The sequence below is a fragment of the Herpailurus yagouaroundi genome, unplaced genomic scaffold (assembly GCF_014898765.1).
Source record: "Herpailurus yagouaroundi ecotype Mexico unplaced genomic scaffold, PumYag 187, whole genome shotgun sequence".
In the NCBI taxonomy this organism is placed as follows: domain Eukaryota; kingdom Metazoa; phylum Chordata; class Mammalia; order Carnivora; family Felidae; genus Herpailurus; species Herpailurus yagouaroundi.
The window spans coordinates 29,286,690-29,305,593 of NW_024412418.1; the positions used below are offsets into that span (position 1 = coordinate 29,286,690).

Sequence of the window (18,904 nt, forward strand, 5' to 3'; positions counted from 1 at the left end):
ATAGGGTAGGGTCAAAGGCAAAGGCATTTTATTTTATTTTATTTTTTTAAACATTTATTTATTATTGAGAGACAGTGAGAGATAGAGCATGAGCATGGGAGGGGCAGAGAGAGGAGGAGACACAGAATCTGAAGTAAGCTCCAGGCTCCGAGCTATCAGCACAGAACCCGACGCAGGGCTCAAACCCACAAACCACGAGACCGTGACCTGAGCTGAAGTCGGATGCTCAACTGACTGAGCCACCCAGGTGCCCCAAACGCAAAGGCATTTTAAATACGATTTTGAAACTACTCTTTGTAACTATTTTTAAAACATCTTTTATTATAATAAAAACATTTGTATATTACTTTAAAAGATTTGGAATAGTCTATATAATTTTTGATGACATAAATTTAACTAAGTGCTTACTGTTGGATATTTAAGATGTTTCCAACAATTCCATAGTAAAACATTACCTTGTCCTTATAGCTAAAATGCTCAATACACCTCAAATTATTCCTTTAGGAGAAATGCTTCAATGTGCAAATGCTGTTTCAAAGGATGTATTCTTTGTTAAGTCTTCTGATAAACCAAACCCCAACTCAGTGCTGCCCTGTTAACCTTCAGAGACCAGGTTGGTTTCCCATATTACCCACTAGCTGTGTAGCTCCATGAACCTCTCCTTAGCAGTACCACCTATAATTGTTCACTTATGTATAATTAGTTACCACCTTCTAGTTCATCCACTGGCCTGTAAGACCCATCAGGACAAGTAACTGGATTGTTCTTGCTCCCCACTGTACCGTAGTTTTAGAACCTGAGCACACGGTAGTTGCTGAATGAACTGACCTATATTCTGCAGATTATTCTGACAAGAAAACTCTTTTTCTACCAATTCCTCAACACTTCCATGCTGGATAATTTATGATCAAACCCTTCAGCATAACCCATAATATAGTGTACCAAAACCGCAAAATTTGTCATTAATGAAGATGATTGCAACTTGTTACCACTGAGTTTCTTTCATTCACAAGAGACCTAGGTGAGCAAATGCTTTTAATTGCTGCTAGAAATATGCCACACTGGAAAAATGTCATCGTTATATTTTGCCATCATCACCCAAATAATATGGGTTTAACTTTTAAAAAGCTACATAAAAACCTCTGGAGAGTTGAACACTAGTTCAAATACATAGAACTTCTCACAATATTACCATTTTCCACGTCATTTAACATCCCCTGGATAATTTAACATTCTGTAGCTTAGTAATTAATCGTGAGCTCCTTTGCATCTGTCAGAGGACAGACAGCGTGTACCTTGCTATTCAAATATGATTTCCCATTTTCTAGCATCTTAGTACCCTAAGACTATGCAAAACACATTTGGACCACATCAGCCTTGGTATGTTCATCACAAACCAATATGTATATAAACATATGCATACAAACGTATACAAAATCTCTTGCAAAATCACACATTTGGCCTCTGGTGACTGACATTTCAAGTAGGATATTTAACATATAGCTCTGCACCAGAGCTAGTAACAAAAAATAAAGTGTTGTTGCAGGCTGAAATGGCAGATGGAAAGCTGGTAAGGAGCAGTTTCAAGTGACCCCAAAAGATGACAGGAATTAGGAAGCAAGAAGCTCAGCTTGGGTTTCTTTAGTGAAACAAACAGCACTTGGGCCAGAGCTGTATGCGCATGCGCACACACACTTAAACAGATTCCTAATAATATGCGTGCATGCTCCTGACTTACTCAACTCTTACGAAGAAATGATCGAGGTTTTGTGGCAAGCATAATGTTTGTAATGTTCTAAGAATGCAGATGTCATAATAAATAGGGTGCTGTGAGGACGAAATGAATTAGTGTTTGTAAGGGCCTTTAATTTTTTTTTTTCAACGTTTATTTATATTTAGGACAGAGAGAGACAGAGCATGAACGGGGGAGGGGCAGAGAGAGAGGGAGACACAGAATCGGAAACAGGCTCCAGGCTCTGAGCCATCAGCCCAGAGCCTGACGCGGGGCTCGAACTCACGGACTGCGAGATCGTGACCTGGCTGAAGTCGGACGCTTAACCGACTGCGCCACCCAGGCGCCCCCTGTAAGGGCCTTTAAACAGTGTGTGGCACATAGTGTTAAATAACTATTTTGTTAAATAAAATTGATTGATGCCAATATTGTCATGACGGTGAAGCACAGAGTGGGAACAAATTGCCTAATACCCAGACAATATAAGCCCATTTGACAAGGGGTAGGGCTTCCCCAAGATGGGTTAAAGGCATCCCTTGTTGTTTATGCTTGATTTAGTTTCTAATAATGGTAGTAGTGACCTTTATCATGGAAATGACAGATAGGTGTTACTGTTTCTTTCACAAAAAAGGTAAAAGCAGGGCTCAAAAACAAAGTACCCTGTCTAAGCCCACTCAGGTAGCAAAGCAAGAGAGCAAAGATTCAAGCAGACTTCTTTGGCTACAGGCCTTGCCTTTTCTTTATATGTTACAGTGCAGGTTAATCTGCAATCTGGTATTCACATGGGCAGCTTTGTTCTTTTTTGGATAGTTCCATAAGGGCTAAGTAAATGGTCTATAAATTGAAAGAAAAAATAAATATGTCCAAATTGCACGTATGGCACCAAAGAAGGGAGGTAGGGAGCTATTCATGTTCATCTTATCTAATCTCCATTTGTGTCTGAGCCTAGTCACAATTTACGAAATCTAGGCACACAGTACTTTTTGATGGACTTTATCTGGAACAGAAAGTCATTACCTACTCAAACCTCAGAGAGTATGACAAAGTAATTAAAAAAAAAAACAAAACAGAAAAGCAAATAAAGAAGGAACATGTCATCCAAAACTTGAACTACCGGAAATCAAGATCAATGCAAAGTATTTCTTTGAATACTTTACAAGACATCAAAAGACACTGGCATCCTAAACTAAAGGTTGTGGATAGATTATTTACATCTGGTTCTTCTTGATCAACTATCAGCCCAACATTTCAAAAACAAAGATTCTGATGCTCAGAGGACCTATAATTTTGCACAGCATTACTTAGTGGATGGTATAACCAAAACAAAAAGCCAAGTCAGCACTGCATTTCTTTCCAGTTTCTGGGAAGACAGGATAGGAGAACCACATGACTCAAACCCTTGTTCTGCATTTAATAGCTATGTCACCTACAGCAAATTATTTCACTTCTCTGGACCTCAGAGAACAAAACAAACAATAATGACAAAAACACCTACACTGTGCAGGTTACATTGAACTGCCAGTGCAAACCACCCAGCATAGGGCACTATAGGTATAGTGTGCTCAGGACCTGGAGGTGACTGTTGTTATTTATCACTAGGATTCTGTTTTCCCAAAGAACACTACTATCATGCACCGGTTTTTGTTCTAGATGTGCCAAGGATTACACAGAAAAGATCCCTATGCCATGGAGCTTATTCTTTAATGAAGGCTCATGGTCATTCCTTCCTTGACTTGATGAGTTTAGTTCTATCACATGGTTTACAGTGAAACTTGGAATCATAGCTACCTTGCAAACTCAGGAAAACTCAGGCATCGTGGGTATGTTGCTCTTTTGTCAACCACTAATTCGAAGCATGACTTGAATAGATTACAAATATGCAATGAAATTAAAAACCTGATTCTGCCATTACAATGCCATTTGTTATTAATGTCATACCCTGGGGGAGATGTTGCCCTGGACCAACTCTGAAATGGTATTATTCTGTTTTTGAAGGGACTCTCTTCATTGTGCAAGAAAACGAGAAAACTCAAAATTGAGGGAGCATTAATCCACAGAAAGACTACTTGTTTTATATTCAAAAAGTCTCAGCATGTGAAACAAAACTTGGACATGTAGGGAACAAAATGAGAATATAGGTTTGCAGATGCCCAGTATCATCATGTGTTCAATGTGACAACGCTGGTTTGACACTAACAAAAAAGTAATAACCATTCAAGGTCCAAACACTTTGCAGGATCCTCAGAAAGTTTTCTGGGCATATATTTAGTTTCCAGGGATACTCAGTATGCTGACAAAATATAAGGAAACATACAAGTTTCATTCAGCACCATCTGATAAAAGGAAACTCTTTTCTTTCCTCCTGGTTTCCTTGAGGAAGCATTTTCCTTGAGCTCATTTCTGACCTGTGCAGGCAGAGGAATTAAATTCTGTTGGTAAATTTGGGGAGAATATGTATCAGGGTGATGATTCTCAGGTGGGAGAAGCAGGAAACAAGGCTGGAAGCACCATTAGAAGTATGTAATTGTTACATTTCTAGCTTTGTTTTGGATAGTTACTAGTTATCTAGTTACTAGATAATTACAGCCTTTAAAAATAACCATCAAGATACCTCAATAAATAATAGCTGACTACCAAGGACCAATGATTACATGGTATTATGAGCCAAGATTATAATTAAGTTGATTATGTGCACCTAAAACTCCAAATGGGGAGGAAATATTTAAAACCTATTCATGCTTACCAAAACTCCATGGCCACCCCCACTTCTTTCTTGGGAATGAGCTGCCTTCATTCAGATGGAATCAATTTTCCTTACCTCCCAGATGATGCCTTCCTCCCTGGAACCTGGTTGGTAAGTCAGCCTTCTTCTGTGTTCATTCTTAGCAAACTAACTTGTCTTACCGACTTAAACTCATCTTCTTCAACCCAGCTGTCAGTAACAAAGGTGATATCACCTCTATGTTTGCTTTTTGGTTTATTCCTCATTTCTTTCAGAACATGGTACGTATCAAAGACCCTCTCAAACATGTCTGGTTGTCACAGATGGCGGGTAGCGTCAGTGCGGTAATGACATTTGGTGGGTAGAGGACAGGGATGTTGCTAAACGTCTTGTAATGTATAGGTTGGCCCTGCATAACAAAGAATTATCTGGCCCAAAATGTCAACAGTGTTGAGACTGAGAAACTCTGCTCCAACTTTACACAATGTAAGTCTATTAGGTGTCTCCAGGAGCAAAATTCTGTTACTTTAACCCTTTTTTTCCATTTCTACCTCCTTAATCTCTTCCCCCCCTGCAAAAAAACAGTTAAAATGCAGAAAAAACCTAAGAATAAAATCATCCTGGGGCGCCTGGGTGGCTCAGTCGGTTAAGCGGCCGACTTCGGCTCAGGTCATGATCTCGCGGTCCGTGAGTTCAAGTCCCACGTCAGGCTCTGTGCTGACAGCTCAGAGCCTGGAGCCTGTTTCGGATTCTGTGTCTCCCTCTCTCTGACCCTCCACCGTTCATGCTCTGTCTCTGTCTCAAAAATAAATAAATGTTAAAAAAAAAATAAAAAAAAAATCATCCAGATGGCTAGTCTGATACATAAAACCAAACATCCAGATGTCTACAACTCTCCATTTTCATATTATTCTGGTCTTAAGCACACAGTATACTGTACAAGTTGATATTTATTGCCTCCAGGTCACCATCACCCCTATTTCTTACTATGTGTGTTTGTATCCACAGCTGAAATAGCCCTTTGCACTCTCCTTTTCAACACTAATAATACTAACAATAGTAATGGTGAATTCCATTTATGGAAGACCTATTAAGGCCTTAAAGACTATATTCCATTTCATCCTAACAGCAGCAGCACTGTGGATTAGCCATGTTATCCTCATTGTCAGATGAGAAAGCTGGCTTAGAGAAGTGGAAGGTCACACTGCTAAGTGGTAATCTGGGTTTTGAGTCCAGCATCAATCACCTCTTTCTAAGTCATTACCATTTTGAGCTTGCCCACCTACTGTGTGCAGAAAACATGCTGGGTGCTGAGAAGTCTATAGCTAGGTGAGAGATGGCAGAGACATCTAAAACACATATAAAACCAAGAATAAAATGCAATAAATGCTATGATAGCAATATGAATAAAATGCCGACAGAACACAGAAGACAATGTGATAAATTGTGCCTGATGGACTTAGGGCAAAGCTTTTCAACAGAGCTGGCATTTGAGTTGGGTCTGGAGGAATGAATGGGATTTTTGCCAAGAAGAGAAGCACAGGAAAAGGGACACTTCAGGTCAAGGTTTGTCCTGCGGAAAGGTATTGAATAGAAGATGAAAATGAGTCAGTGTTTATAACTCACATCAAGGTTAGAGACGGAGCATTAGAAGAAAATGCAGTTAGTCGTGCAGGCAAACAGGAGCATGTTAGCACCTGCAAACCATCCTCTCCATCTTCCCATTTCCCATCCACCTCCTGGATTTGTTAGTGACCTCAAGGCACAGTAGTGTACTGCCTGGATATCTGCATACAGACTCTTTTGTTCTGTCCATCATTCTAGTTATTTGGTTTAACATAATGCTTTGCTAATCTTTTTTACTACTCTAAATAGTAGGCTGTAGGTTTTATTCAGAAACCTTCACATACACACAACCAGTAATATAAAATTGACTCTCAGTATGTGTAATGCATTTCGATGTTTTCTACTGTATTGACTTCCATTGCATTGCTTTGCACTGTACTCTCTTCTCTATCATTTTTAAAACAAGCTATCATTCAATGACTTACTTCTCCAGCCCGCTAAACCTGCACTTTAAACTAGGCACTTATTTCACACATCCTTGGTAATCACTGTATTCTTCTAGCCCACAGCATTCTGTGACAGTATGTGGGGCCACAGAGTCACTTTTAGATTAATCTTCAGATTTTGGTCTTAGCTCTAGAAAGAGTGATAAAAGTAAATGTTGCTATTCTCTAGGGATATAGATGCAACAGAGGCCATGTGGCCTGAAAAGTCAAAATATTTACTATATGAGCCTTTACTGAAAATCTCTTTCAGAGGAAAAATTAGTTGGGAATGACCATGGTTGAAAGGAGAGATAGTGCATCCTTTTGCATTTTGTTTTGGAGGGGAGAGGCGGGGTGAGGCTGTATATATGCTTCTCTGACTGGACTGTGAGATTCCTAAGGATGAGGGTCATGTTGTTTGCAATTCTGCCTTCCTCTCTATCATCTTGAATTCTGGTGATATTAAACCTGTGTATTTTGGTAGAGTACATCAATTATGTAAAGAAAACAAAGTTTGAGAAGTCAGTTTTGTGTCATGAACTGTATCATGAAATTTGAGATCAACATCTGACCAAGTCAGATCAATTCAGTTTTAAAAATGGATCATTTACTATGTGTTCAGACACTAGATACTCTAGTAAGACATGATCCCTATCCTCCAGAATCTGCAAGTCTATTATAATGATTCTCCCTGAGGCAATCCTCTCCTCCCCAGGGGATACCTGGCAATGTCTGGAGGCATTTTCCGGGGTCACAAATGGGGGAGTGCAGTGGTGGGTGTACTGGTGGGCAGAGACCAGGAATGCTGCTGCTGAACATCCTGCATGCACAGGACAGCCCCAAAGCAAAGAATTATCCAGCTCAACATGTCAACGGTGTCAAAGGTTAGCAAAGGTAGACAGTCCTTTTTATTTAGTCATTCAACAGATACTTATTGAATACCCTCTGTGCCAAAGATTATTCTGAGAACCAAGAATTACAAAGAATAGATAAAAAATACTTCAACTTATGAGTCTATATTCTAGTGGGAGAATATATACAATAACAAAATAAGTGTGTAAGTGACACAGTAAGGTAGATGATGACAAGCGATATAGTGAAAACCACAAGAGAGCAGGAGAGTAGGGTAGGGGGAGGTGACAGCGGGGGAGGGTTACAGTTAAACAGGGCAATTGTGGAAGGTGTCATTGAGCAGGTGACAGCTGAGTAAAGACACAAGCGGAGGAGTGAGCCATCAAGCAGAAAAGTGTTCCAAGCAGAGGTTACAGCAAGTGCAGAAGCCCTGAGGGGTAGAGTGTACAGATCACGTCGTGCTTTATATATCCTAGCAATACTGCCTGCACAAACGTCTTTCTAGAAGATCAAAAAGAGGTCCACACAGCAGCAAATGCCTAAGCTGTATCAGAAAAACAGTAAGGAACAAAGCAGTTTGGGGCCAAGGAGGGTCAAGTCAGGGCTGGGGAGCAAGAGCACATGCAGAAGGACAGATGCATGGAGCACCACTGGTGGAACCAGAGGAGCACAGAACGTGCTGGGAGATGGGCCATAAGGAAGGAGATACAGTGACTGTGACACAGCGACTGTAGCTGGTATTCTTTTTTTTTGTTTAATGTTTATTTATGTTCCAGAGAGAGAGTGTGTGTGAGCATGGGAGGGGCAGAGAGAGGAAGACACAGAATCTTAAGCAGGCTCCAGGCTCCAATCTGTCAGCGCAGAGCCTGACGTGGGGCTCAAACCCACAAACCATGAAATCATGACCTGAGCCGAAGTCAGACGCTTAACCCACTGAGCCACCCAGGCAATTCCCCCACCGTTTTCTTTTTTTAATATTTTTGAAGAGAGAGAGAGCACAAGTGGAGGAGGGACAGAGAGTGGGGGACAGAGGATCTGAAGCAGGCTCTTCACTGACAGCACAGAGCCCGACACAGGGCTTGAACTCATGAGCCGTGAGATTATGACCTGAGCTGAAGTCTGACACTCAACTAACTGAGTCACCCAGGCGCCCCTGTAGCTGGTATTCTACTAACCCAGGCTTTGGGCTATTTCACTGAAGAGCCACTTCTACTTTGCCTTCCTCCTCAGGTACTCACTGCTCTTACGAACAATTCAGAACTGCCAATATTGTCTTATTTTCCTGCAATTCCAATTTCATTCAGAATAAAACTGGTGGCTTTTTCCTAGGAAAGCATAGCCAAAATGCTGAATATGAATAAGTTTCTTGAGTTTAAAGTCTCTGAAATGTAGAAATGGAAGAATCACATAAAAGGAAGAGCAATGCAGCAAAAAAAATCTCTAAAAACTTGGGAATGAGGAATATTCAGCCCTGATTTTTTGCACGTAGGGGTCAATCATTCACACATTACTCAAACAACATGGGTGTCTGTGGAATTCTTCCATAGAGCCTACGGCTTGGTGTATGGTTATGACTCTGGAAACAGGTCTAGGTTCCGGTCCCGGTTCCAACCCTTATTAGCTGATTGATTCTCACCCCTCAGCTTGGGTGAGATATAACTGACATTAAAAAAAAAAGCATTGTGTACATTTAAGGTGTAAAATATGTTGATTTATTACATTTTTATATTATAAAAGGATTGCCACCAAGACCTTGTTTTGAAAATTGCTTAATCTCCTTAAGCACCAAATTCCTTATCTGTATAGTTAGGTCAATAGGAGAACCTATGGCACGCTGATATTACTGGGATTAAATAAATAGTGCATATAAAGTATTTTTCACTGTGCCCATGAACATAAGTGCACAATAATGGTCAGTTCCTCTTAAATCTGTCAGTCTCTTAATATAGGTTAGAGACTACAGGACTAACCTATAGATTAGGACTAACCTATATTAATATAGGTTAATATAGTCTCTTAGGTTAATATAGTGCAGCAATTTCTTCCCAAGTGTGAAAACTTGTGATCTGTCTTCCCTAACTGGCATATAAACTGATGCCAGAGTTCAGGAGAGTTTGTTGAAGACTAGAATCAATAGGAAGGAAAATAATAAGGGATTAAGACAAAAACCTAAGAAGAGGAACAGAGTAAGAGCTGGGGTTCAAATCTCAAAAAGCAAAATTCAGGAAGCTAGTTAAGGATATCCCACAATGTAAAAACCTAAGACAACAGTCAAGTTTTATCTTTGCAACAAAAACTCTGAAAGCAATTCAAAATGTGGTGTTCAGCATTTACAGGAGCGCTAAAAATGGGAACCTGAAAGTACTATCTGTGAAAAGCAGTTGAGGAGAATTCCCCGGGGTGAGGAGGTCAGAAGGTTTCCTGCTGCATGCCATATTGGAGTCAAGACCTATATTATACTGTGACCTCTGGAGGTCACGGTCTGGAAACTTTTAAGAAACAAATTCCAGTAACCTCTCCCCAGGAAAAGCATTCTGTGATTTTATATAACCACATGGAATGAGATGTTAAACCTTGAGTGAGATATGAATCCAGGCTGCAGTGATAGTAGCTGGGTCATCTGGGTGGAGCTGAGCTCTTGAGAGGGCTTTTCCATTTCCTACCTCCACCTTGAAATTGGAGCGATTTCTCAGACTCTTAAAGCATTCTGTGCTTTGGTTTAAAAAGCGCTCCACAAGAATCTTAAAAGGCAATCTGCAATGGAACCATTCTGTAATGAATGAGGACATGAAGAGGACAGGAACTAGATGACATGCCCAAGCAAAAGTTAATTACAAGGCAGAGACTGAGCATTCCAGAATTTCTCCCCAATGGGAGAAAGCTTGCTTGCGTTTTTAAAGGAGTGGAGAGGGAAAGAGAGAGGGTAGAAATAAGGGAGGAGGGAAAGATGAAAGGAGAAAAGGAAGGAAGAAGTTTGCAGTTCTCCCCACTCCTGCCCTTTCAAATACCTAACACAGATGGACACCTGGACGGTCAGATGACTGGCTCTGGGACATGGGCAGCCTGGCTACAAATGTCAGGTCTTTTTCTAGCTGTGTAACCTAGAACTTACCGAGACACATTTGTAAACCTTATTTTCCTCATGGAAAAATGGGAAATTAAAACAGCACTTTCTTTATATGGTTGTCATGAGAAAAAACAATTTACTGCAGGTTGAGCGCTTAGAGTCAGGTGCTCAAAAGATAATAATTATTGATATTATTATCATTAGTTACATACACAGAGAGGACATCTATCTAGGGGAAAAAAGACACTGACTTGGGGCACTAAAGGTAAATGAAATGAAACCCTACCTCACAGGGTTATCACACTGTTGTTTGTACTTTGTTGAAGAGGTATAATTTTTCAATTGCATGCTTCAAGATCCCAAGGAAGGAATACAGAATTAGAATTATTAATTACCATGTTGTAGAATGCAAAGAATTCCAAAGAGCTCTGCTTGCTGGAGGATTGAAAAACATATATTTGACCTTTCTTTGGCTGTCTTCAAAGTCAAAGCCCAGGGTCCTCTTAAGTGAGCTTGTCTGATTAATGGCTGGCTTCATGCTGCACATACCAGCCGGGCCTCGAGCCTTCACCACTGCCTGGTTATCTGTCTTTCTAGATGTTTAGCGATAGCTCACCTACAACACGAGCTGCCCTCATTCCTGAGCTAATGTTATTTTTGAAATAGCTAGGCTCAAGTCCCTCAAAATGTATTTCTAATTTATAGAGCACAGTGGAGGTAAAACAGCACAGTCCCTAGAATCAGAGATACCTGGATTCAGTCACTAGCTGTGTGACCTTCAGCACGTTACAAGCCTTCTCTGAGCCTCAGTTTGCCCACTTGTGAGATGAAGACATGACTACCTCTTCTTCAAGTTGGGTGAAGGTTAAATGACAGGATAAATACACCAGCAAGTGGCACAGAGCCTGTACATTGCCTTCCTCTGCAGAAGGCTTCCTTGCCACTTTTCACCAGCAGCCTTATCCCACCAGATGCAGTTCCCCAAACATGCTGAGCTTGCTTGCATATTCATCTGGTGAGCCCACAGGATACCGAACATGCCGGGATGAGGCAAGCCACCACTGCTGTTTCCTGAGGGTGCTATATAGGACTTTCTTTCTTATATAAAGACACCAATCACTGGATTTAGAGCCCGTGCTAAATCCAGGATGGTACCACCTCAAGCTAAGATTTGCAAATCTTAACTAGATTTGTGAAGACCCCATTTCTAAAGGTCACATTCACAGGTATTAGGGGTTAGGACCTAGAATATCTTTCAGGGGGCCACTATTCGACCTACTCCAGGTATCCTCCTTTCTTCCTCCAGAGGACCTTTAGCACATTTCATCATAGCACTTATCGTACTGTCCTCTAACCATCTTCTCACTAATCTGTTTGACCTAATAGATTTGAACTTCTCAAGCAAACAGACCATGTCCTTCATCTCTCTGTCTCCAGTTCCAAGTGTAGCTCCTGGCACATAATACACACTCAATCGCTCCTTACTGAATAAATAAATTACAAATCGCAGAGTAGACTTCTAAAACCAGCAGAGGATTTAGTGGAGAATCACCGGGAAGTTTAACCTTCCCATTATCATTGGTGAAGACAATCAAGTGTTTGCATCTAATGTTGGGCTTTTACAAATGCGTTGGCTTCTATTTTCTTTTTCAACAGAATGCAACACAGGGTCAATGAAATTATATACCTATGCATTGAGCAATGGAGAAGAATTCTTAACCATAAGAACAGAGGCATTTGTTCAATATTAGTTGTTTCCAAACTTAAAATCTACATCAAGAGTTAAATCATTTCCTTCTTTTGTTAGCCATTCATGGTGGTGTCGTTTTCTACTTCCCATTTTTCAAGAGCGCAATCAGGACCCTTCAACCTGCAGAATGATACCTTATGCAATAGTCATACCCAAGAAATTACTGGAGTGAGAAAATATTTTCAAAGCAGTAAGCAAGACAAAAAAGGTAGCCAGATAAAGTGAACGAGATAATCATTCAAAAGTGTGTTTTTATTGTGTCAGAAAAAAAAAACTGATGATTGGTAGATATAAAAGCTGAGAACTTGAGAAGTAGGAGACAGGAAAGAAAGAGAAGGAAGACAAGAGATTGGCTATAGCAACAGAAGCCATGCCAAAGAGAAGAAGAAGGTGTAGAGGGCTGATGATGTTTCTCAACATGGAGATGAGAAGAGCACAGACAGAGGAGACAGAGGGGATCCAGTCTCTCAGGCTAGGAGTCCCCTGAGCTCATAGGAGCAACCTCCTGGGCATGACTCCAGAGATGTCCCACTATCTATCAGACTTATGGAATCTGACGGCTAGGTAGAGCCAGCAAGTAAAAGGATGGTCTCATTTATTTCAAGAGTCACAGAGAAAATGCTAATGATTACCATCTAGCGGATTGTGAAACATTTAATGAAAGGCCAAACCAATTCATGTTCATTTTATTGGTTTCATAGGGCAGTGCTGTGATCAGTAATACCAGATACAGCCATACTGAGGACACAGTGATGGCCACTACAGTAGGGTATCAAGCTTAACTGTGATACAATAATTTACTTAGGCCTACCCTGTAGCATTACAAAGCAGCAAACACAAAAAGGTACCTCTATCAAAGACAATGTAACACAGACATTCCCAAACTCAAACGATCAAAAACATTTGGTTCACCGATAAGTGAAAGGGGGGAGATTTTTCCCAAGAAAACATAATAGACTAAGTTCTGTGTCCACCCCCCACCTGCAAAAGAGTCTCAAAGACAAAGCACTATAGATAAAAACAATAATCAGAACACCATGAAGTTTCAAAACAATTTTCTAGGGTTTCACCAACCTCTTTCCTGAATGTAGTGCATTCCCTGAACAGTTTTTCATGCTGATAAAACTAAGGTTAATGTTGCCAATACTTGCCAAACAGAGTCAGGCAGGTGCTGGCGAATTCCATTTCCCTGCAACTATACAGAAAATGGACAGGTTGACTTTTCTCAGATGCGTTAATGCTGTCAGCCTCCATAAAATAACATCACTGATGAGGGGTAAATTTCATCAATTACAGTCACCTACGGCATCACACACATACCTTCTGCTTTCAAAGCAAAAACAATTGGTTTCTTCCTGCTGTGTTCTTTTAACACTCATCTAAGGGTTGTGGGTCTAACAGAATCACCTTCCATCATTCCACACACACACACACAGTCACCAGTCCTTGTGTCCTCTCCTCCCCATTTCATTGCTACTTGTTTAGACATGTACCATTTCCAAGTACCCCATTCCTCTTCTTAAAAACTTATGAAGACTCATTTTCATCCAAAGAAGTCTTCCTTGGAATGCTACACAAAGCCATCATAATCTGACTCCACTCTTTCCTCAAGTTTTTTTTCAATATTTCTCAATATGTTTTACCTAATTCTACCATAAACAAAATTCTCTCCTAGAACACTACACAGTATTTCACATGATTCTCCACCCTGTAATGCCCTTGCCTCACTTATCAATTCATCCTTCAAGACCTAGTTCAAATGGCATACCTTATATCGGGATTTCCCAGGCCCAGATACTTCTTCTATTTTGCTATAATCACAGCCCTTAGGAAAAGCACTGCACATTTACTATATCCAGAAAGTGCATTAATCATTTAACACTGTTTATATCTTTAAACCCCACTCCAAAGTGCTATAAGGTAGGTGTATTATTTTGACTTTATAAATAAGGAAATAGAGGCTTAAAGAGGCCAAATACCTTTCAAATTTACATAGCTCTCATGTGATGAAGCACCTTTTACACTGTTTTCAAATGATTGGTTTACATGTAATTTATTACTATCCAAGCTTACAAAGGAGCCAGAGCCCTGAAATCCTCACTTCTGTATTTCTCCCAGGGCCCAGCATGGGGACTGCTACACATTAGATAAATGGACACCATGTGTTTAAAAACTGGAAGGATGACAAGAACAAAGAACTTTCTTTGCTCTAATCTGTACTACCTTGTTTTTGTATTTTGTCTTGTGTCCAAAGTCTTGATCATACTGAAGAAACAGATCAAAGAAAATAACTTCATCATGTTTCTGCCACCTAATGTTACCTTAATGATTCCTTCTGAAGAAAGGGGTCTTATTCTACACAGAAAGACATTTCCCTGAAGACATTTCTACCCAACCGACACAGCAATACTTCACTCTGCCTCTGAACTCCAGCCATATTGAGTCATTTTGATACTCCATGTTCAACCAGCCCCTGTTGTCTCTATCTGTTCAGGTTAGAAGCCTTATCCTCCACTCTCTTTCCGGCTCTTAAGAACTTAACCCTCTTTTGAACCAATTACCTCAAGCACAACCTAGATACTCCTTCTAGGCACATATTATTCCATAGGCTCTATGTGCCACCACTGCCAATGTAAAACACTTGGTGAGTAGTTTATACTCGGACTTCAGAATTCTGCCTGGTAAAACCTACCCTGAGCTCAGCTCAAAACTTCTAAGAGAGATTAAATGGCTAGAGATTTCTTGCTAGCAATAATGACTTAGTGCTTAATGATATGTGTGTCTATCATTCTAAAAGGTACAATTGAATATCTCTGGGGAAATCACACTTCTGGGTAAATACCTTCTATGATTCTACTCCTTAAAGAAGCCAAGTTCTTTCCCACTTCAGGGTCTTTTTGTGTGTTGTTCCCTTTGCCTAGAATATTCTTTCTCAAGCTGTTCAGATGGCTCACAGCCTCATTTCATTCTGACCTCTACTCAAATGCTACTGCTTCAGAAATCCCTTCCAAAAATGGGACCTAAATGAGACCACTGCCACTCGATGCCTTCACCCTACTTTATGTTTCTTCACAGCATTTGTCTCCCCAACATGTCACAGTGTTTGTGGCAGTGGTGGAGCAGCATGTTTGCAATTTACAAACACTTAATCTTGGCCAAAGGGTATTCTATGTACTTTGCATGAATTGGGCATGTAATCTCTACAACTAGCTAACAGTTGGTTATTTCTATTATATACCATGTTAGAGACAAGAACACAAACATATGGAAGTAATTTACCACCAATCGTCCAGATAGTACACAGCTTGTGAGTAGGATATAGAAGGATAAATACGAGTTTTTTAGGTGAATAAGATGGAGCAAGACATTTTGGTACATGTCGTGAATATATACATATTTTTGTTTTTGTCTGTTCATTATCCATTCTCCATTTACAGTAGCACCATGTACTGTTTTATTTCAGAAATCCCTCTTATCTCTACTCTTAGTTCTTGTGGCTTGGGTTGAGTTCATTGCATGTTCTATTCCTAAGAATGGACATATATAACTAAGCCAATTCAAAGAGAACATGTTCTTTATGCCATTGTGGGGTTGGGGTGGTAGGAAGTGCCGTCATTTCAATGGAACTGCTGAGCTAATATAAGTGTAAAACTGCCAAAGATTATTTTTCCTTCCACTTGAGAGCTGCCTGAGAAAGAAATCTAACATAGAAAACTTCAGACTGTAGGAATGGGGTGAAGGTGAGGGTGAGGGTGAGGGTGAGGGAGGGAGGGAGGGAGGAGGAGGGGAGAGAGAGAGAGAGAGAGATTTTCTCATATTAACGTGAAAACCTTGAGTCCAGCAATGCCTTTTCTATCCCTTCACTGTTAGTTTAATGAACCAATAAATTCCCAGCAATTCTTTAGCCAGTTTGAGTTGGGTTAGTATCACCTCTAACTGATATATTTCTTACTAATACAGCAAAAAACAGGCTTCCACGTACTGGGAACTTCAACTAACTTAGTATTGGTGGACCCTAAAGTGCTATGAAAAAAGGGAAAGGAGATGAGGCTGGAGGCAGAAGCGGTCTGTAAGCTTAAGTGGATAAAAACTGATATGATATTAAGGTGCCTGCCACTGCTATTGCTCGTAGTACAGAACTTACAGATAAGGTTTCACGTGCTGTGAACAGTGCAGAGAACATCAACAGCCACAGTGAAGAAACTGCTCTGAACCACGAGGAATTCTCTGGGAGAAGACATTTTTTAGGAAGAGAATTTAGAGCAGTCAGCAAACCCACATTGCCCCAGAAGTCATGTAGCATTGATACTGCATGCTAGAGTAGACAAGAAACAGCTCAGGAGTGTGAAATATGATGGCTTTGAACACAACCAGGACCTGTGGTCAGAAGGCATGTGTTCACAACCCCAGTATTTTTTCCTGATCATATAGCAACTGGGTGGCCTTCACTTTGCGCTCTGGAAATGGAGGGAATGACCCCCTACCCTATCAATGTCACAGGGTTTCAGAGAGGTCCAAAGAAGATATGGATTTTCAAATGCCTTGGAAATTGTAAAGCCCCCTACAAATGTGCATTACTGTTAAAGTAGTCAGGTGATCAGAGACAGAGTATAAGTTTTAACATTCATTTTCTGTGTGTTCCCGATCAAGTCATTAAACCCTTGGGGTTTCATCTCACTTCTTTTTAAGATACCAAAATTCAATGGTATTAACATGTTCTTTCCAACTAGAACATTATTTTCGTAATTCTCCAAGTCTGCACTTCCCCTTTGTGGAAAGACATCAATCGCCTAAATTTATAAAGTGGCAAATTGGGATTTTCCAGAAGGCAAAAGCCAAGCTATTTCTGAAGTCAGAGTCCAATCCCAGGTAAGTACCATAGCCCAGCAGCATCTACAGCTTTAACACTGATAACAGAAGCATAATTCCCAGTGTTAATTCAAAGCAACAAATGAGGTAAATTCACACTGACTAGTGGGTTGAATAAAGCAGTTAGTTCACTATGCATTCGAGAAATATTTCCATATAAATTCTTACAATTAAACTTCTGGCACTTAAAAGATTAAATTACAAAGAAAATTCACTTACAGTTGACACATCATTTCCTGGAGAAGCAGAATAGCCGAGGTGTTCATAATACAACAACTATCATTACATAGCATGTTCACAGCCAAACACTGCTTTGAAATTCACTGAAACAATGTGATAAGGAAGTCAGGCATTATCCCCATTGCTAAGGTAGGAAAACTGATGCTCTGGATATAACCTGACTTACACTCAAAACACATAGTAGGTGGAACTGCTGGAAATTTCCACTTTGGGTCTTTTGATTTCCGAGTCTCTATGGCTATATTCCTTCATGGCAGCCACTGTACCAGGGTTGCTATGAGATGCCATGACTTTTCATTTTATGTTATGCAAACAGAAGAGACTGTTGAGTTTTTGAAGGGGTGGGATAAAAAAAAAACCCACTTGTTATGAGAGGTCTAGACCAACTGAGTGCCATTCAGCAGAGTTCAGATGAGTGTGCTGTCTGGGTTTACACACCCAAATACACATCACACAATGCTATTGCTTCTGTACCAAATTTCAGGCCCAATGCCCACATGTGTGATTGATGGAACTCAATTAATACTTCTGTCTGCCTCCTGATTTCTTAGTGACACCACGTTATCCCGGCATGTTACAGCTGCCCTGAAATCTCTTCACTGGCTCCTGCTACAATTGGGTATTGATTGAAAAATTCTATTACTGTACTTAGTTACACAGCTTTCAATAAAGAGGTCACAGACGGCACTGTGGCTGGTTTCAAGGAGAGCTGAAAGACCTGAGGGCAATGAGATACCTAAGAAAATTAGCAAGAAGCCTTAAATGCTCAGGCGGAAGGCACAGATCTCCTTATCAGCATGTGACCTGGTAATTTAGTAAGTACTGACTCGCTTCTGGTCCTCAGATGAGGCACAACTGCTGGATACAAAATGAAAAATATTTAGCCTAATGGTACTTCAAACCAAAACAAGAACTAAGGGCTTGGCAGGTGATGGTTTGGAGAGGCTAACACTCCCAGTTCAATTAATATTGAGCAAGCCCTTTACCCTAGGCATCAAGCTAGATGGAGATATTAAGAAACAGAAAACATGATTCCCATTATCAAGAGTTGGCAAACTACAACCCACAGGCCAAATCTAGCCTGCTGTCTATTTTTGTGAATAAAGTTTTTTTTTGGAATACTGTCAAGGTCATTTGCATATTATCTTTGACTGTTTTGCTGCGATGACAGAGTTGAGTAGTTGTGGCAGAGACCACATGCCCCACCGAAGTTAAAATATTTATGACCTGGCTTTTTACAGGGAAAAACAAACAAACAAACAAACAAACAAACAAACAAACCCAAAAAAAAAAACCCAAAAAACAAAACTTTGCTGACCTGTGGGCTAGACTGCTGTGGGAGCAACAGGTACCAATGGAGAGTTTGAATATAACATTCTACATTTCTGACAGAACACAGGGTGATAAGAAACCTTTAAGGAAGGGTACTTAGACTTTCCATAGGGTGCCAGGCGGAGCCTAACAGCTTGAGCTATTTCTGAAAGAATGAATGGGTTTGGCTAAGTGAAGAAAGATAAAGGGTGGGAAGCTATAAGCAGGAGCACCTGTGCAAGGAAGATTGCAAAGTAACAGAACGAGATCATGCTGGTGCATGAAATGCCATCTACATAGGAGCTGCTGA

At 40.4% G+C, this 18,904-nt stretch overlaps 1 protein-coding gene across 2 annotated transcripts in view; it reads right to left on the minus strand.

The window, feature by feature from the left end:
* Positions 1-18,904, minus strand: part of NELL1 (neural EGFL like 1) — a 901,918-nt gene that overhangs the window by 250,903 nt on the left and 632,111 nt on the right. The window lies entirely within an intron of this gene.